Raw genomic sequence first — 4,199 nt, forward strand, 5'->3', positions numbered from 1 at the left:
TGTTTAAGATAATTAATCCATGTTAGAACTAGTTTAATAAACGTTAAATCACTGGAAAATAATGATTAAAAATTTTTTTGGGACAAAAGTTTGAGACAGGTTTAATGCAGGTCGCGCAGGGCTTTTTGCAGAAATCGTAGACCTCGCTTAGCGCGATGGAGACCGCTTAACGTGCTTTTGAAAATAAAACAAAGGTCAAGTCAGTAGGTAATGCGCTTAGCGCGATAGGGAGCCCACTTAGCATGGAAGTCTGGGACGAAAATTAATATTTTTGAAAAATGATTTTAGAATATGGAAGCTTATATTTTACTCTAATTTCTAAGAAATTTCTGAAATTTTCTATGCGCGTTTGGGTAGGTTTATAGGACAATTTGTATGGAACTTGATTTTGTGAATTCGTGTATTTCTATACTTGATTGTGATGAATGTTGTTGTGATTATTGATAACATGATAATTGATGATTATGTGTTGAGCTGACAAAGATGTTTATGAAGTCTGTGTATTTGAGATAATGATATGATTTTGGTGAATGAATGATGATGCTATGTTGACTAGCCGTGGTCATTGATTTTGTGACGTTAAGCATCATGCATTCATAGCATATTTCTAGGACAATAGTCTAATGATGTTTATAGAACCATTGGTCTAGTGACGACCCTTAATCTCATTGTGCAGATTGAGTGCAATATTGTGAAGTGCTCTAGTTCCAAGCGTAAATTGATCATATTGTAGGGATCTTTGGAGAATGATGAGCGAGTCATCAGTGAAGTGTTGGTACCACATGTATGAGTCTATTGGTGTTGCATTGCATTGATTGTGATATTGCATGAGTTAATGATGATTGATTAATTGTGATGTGACCGATTAAAATGATGATTGTGATTGTATTGTATGATGAGGTTGTGAATAGACGATGGTGTACAGGTGTGGGTAAGTATGTGGAGCATGAGGATACATTGTATCAGTATATGTATACTTTATTATTTGTATACCACTATAATATTTATTCCTTATGACTTATATAATAATTATGAAATACTCACCCTTTCTGTTTGAATGTTTCCTCCACGCGGGTAACGCACAGGTATTCAGGAATAGTCCATCGAAGTTAGAGGATAGCTTCGTGGAGTCATTTTTACCGTTTGTTAGGATAAAGGAAGCTTTGCTCTGATACGTAACATCGGGGTCGAGAATTATTGTGTTTGGAATTACTATGTTCACTTTTAGTTATTTGAATTTGATGAATTACGTTTCATGGGATTATGATGTTTTGAGCTATGACTTGTGAACTATGAAACTCGATTGATGTTTTATGAAGTTTATTAAATATGTTTTAAATTATGAATTCCGCTGCGAGAAAACTGATTATACTACTGTTGTGTTTAACGAGCAACTGAATTATAAACCTTTGAGAACTCGTGTTACGGAGCAGAACATTTAATTGTGAAGCTTTTATGAAGATGTGACACCCTTGTTGATGGTTTTAAATTGATTCAAATCGTATATATTGTGAATATTCCTTGTGGGTTAGAAGGGTTTACAATGGAAGCCTCTCCTTATTTATTCAGTTTCATATTTTAAAATGATAGTTTTAAATGTTTTTTGTTTACTTTGTTTTAATTAAAATGATAATTAATAATGTGGAAGAAAGATTTTCAAACTTGGTCAAAATCTCCAAAGCCACGTCATAAATGAGATTGTCACATAGTCAAATCTGAGAGGGGACCAAAAAAATCCCAAAAAAATTCAAAAGAAAGGATGTGAAAGCTTTTTTTTTTAAATGGGGACTACTTTGTTATAAAAAACAAAGAAGAAGATCAAAACTGCATTTAAGCCTATTAAGATATGTGTCATAATAGTTTATCATAGTATGTATAAATACACGAAAATTCTTAGGTAGACACAACTATAAAAAAATAGTCTTATACACAATTGATCATAAATTTTAAATTAATTAAATAATAAATACAAAATTGTCTCTCTCCTTTATTATCAGAACCATTCCATCCCATACATTTAATTAAAAAAGAAATTAAAATTAAAATAAATTAAAATTTTCCTCTCTTCTTATTAGATGTGTCTATAAATATGAATTTAGATGTGTTTCCATGCAAGAATTCCTCATAAATACATGCATAAAAATGTATAAGTCATGAATAAAATATTTAGTATTTATTTAATTCAAACTTTTTTACTTTATATATATTATAAGCACACATGTTCCCATCTTATTTATATGAATAATCCTATTATTCACATTTTAATATAAAAAAATGTAATTTTTTCCTTCTAAAATTATATATGATGGATGTTAATTTCTTATATATAAGAATTTTTTAAAATTAAAAGTGAAAGCACCGTTTGACTATATCTTAAACATCATCATATATGTTATAAATACCTGTCAAAAATGTATATGTCTTTAATATAATATATAATTAATTTAAATTTATTTTATTGTATGCATCTCAAAACATGAAAAACTCTAAAGAACATATTTTAATTAAAGCTATGTAGTTATTCCTTCTAAAATTATATATGATGGATGTTTTTTATATTTAAGAATTATTTAAAATTAAAAGTGGAAGCACCGTTTGACTATATTTTAATTAATTTTGAAGTTTTATAATTTTTATATGCATATGATACAATTATTTTTTAGGAAAAGTTTTAAATATAATATTTTATAATTCAAATCTATTTTAACATGCATACATTAAAATATTTAAAGTTTAGTAAATCTTATTTAGTCTTTTTACACTTTCTTTCATATGCATCAATAAATGATATTTAATGTTAAAGATGAGTTCACCAAGTCTATATAAACATGCTTCTAAGTAACATATTCAATGAAAAAAATGGAGATTTCAAGAAATTCTTCCCTGCAATTGACATTTTTGTTGGCATTTTTAATCGTTGTATCAGGTCTAAACTTAATTTATTATTGGAATTTTTTTGATGTATTGTCTTTTTATATTTCACTTCGTATACCAATAAACTTGTTCATATTTTTTTATACAACATTGTTCTTATTTTCTTGTATCATTTGTGTATGTAGATATGCATATGGAATTGCAGGCCGTGAGAGTGACAGAGGAGTTAGACTCAAGCTGTAACACACCTGAAGATTGTATTAGGCAAAAATTTCCATGTCCATCCCCACTTATTGTCGTATGTGTTGCCCACCATTGTTCATGTACACACCTTCAACCAACATCAACCAATAAAACTCCTAGTCCAATACCTTCAATTACAAACTGAATAATGGATTAGTTGCTGTATTTGGATGAGAATAATACATAAAGTCATAATAAGAAAGGGTGAGATTGCTTCATCTATTGTATTCAACTCTTATAAAAATGAGATGAAATTACTTGATTATCATAATTTGAATTATTTCATTTTCCAAATTATTCAAATTGACTGCATGTCAAATTTGTTTTTGGAAATTATTGTTATTATTAATCCGAATTTTATGACCACATATTGGGTTTATATGAAAAATGCAACACTCAATACACCATACAACAACAAAAAATATAGTGCCTGTATGTTTCAGTTTTAAAATGGATTTTTTTTTTGTAATTTTGAAAATAGATTTTTCAAAATCGTTTTTTTTAAATATTACAAGTTTTTTTATATTCGTTTTTTCTAAAATGATTTTGACATCTTATAACATAAACATACATTATTCAAGACTAAAACTTAGTCAAAATCGCAATTTTTTAAAAGTTGTATTTCAAAAATGATTTTTATAAAAATCTATTTAAAATAGCTTCAAAATTAAGTGATTTTTTGAAATTTCAATATCCTGATTTTTTTCCCATAAATAGATGAAATATCAAAAATCACATTATAAGAATAACAATTCAAACAAAATTTTCATTTGAAACTTTTATAAAAAATTTCTTTGTAAAAAAAGTTTCACAAAATTATGGATCTGTTTGTTTCAGCTTTAAAAAATTGAAAATTGTTTTTGTGTATTTTTGAAAATAGATTTTCCAAAACTGTTTTTTAAAATATTAAAGAAAAATTATATTCGTTTTTTCTTAAAATGAAACACTAATTTTGACATCCAATAACATAATCACACATTATTGAAGATCAAAACTTAGTCAAAATTGCAATTTTTAAAAAAAGTTGTATTTCAAAAATAATTTTTATAAAACTCTATTTGAAATAGCTTCAAAATTAAGTG

The 4,199-nt window shown here is 27.0% G+C and overlaps 1 long non-coding RNA gene across 1 annotated transcript; it reads left to right on the forward strand.

The window, feature by feature from the left end:
• The first annotated feature begins 2,860 nt into the window (after positions 1 to 2,860).
• On the forward strand, positions 2,861 to 3,335 carry LOC131656882 (uncharacterized). The gene is made up of 2 exons (XR_009300355.1): positions 2,861 to 2,926; positions 3,060 to 3,335. It is a non-coding gene; the product is annotated as an uncharacterized LOC131656882 (long non-coding RNA).
• Positions 3,336 to 4,199: the final 864 nt, after the last annotated feature.

This window comes from Vicia villosa, linkage group LG3, assembly GCF_029867415.1.
Source record: "Vicia villosa cultivar HV-30 ecotype Madison, WI linkage group LG3, Vvil1.0, whole genome shotgun sequence".
NCBI classification, from domain to species: domain Eukaryota; kingdom Viridiplantae; phylum Streptophyta; class Magnoliopsida; order Fabales; family Fabaceae; genus Vicia; species Vicia villosa.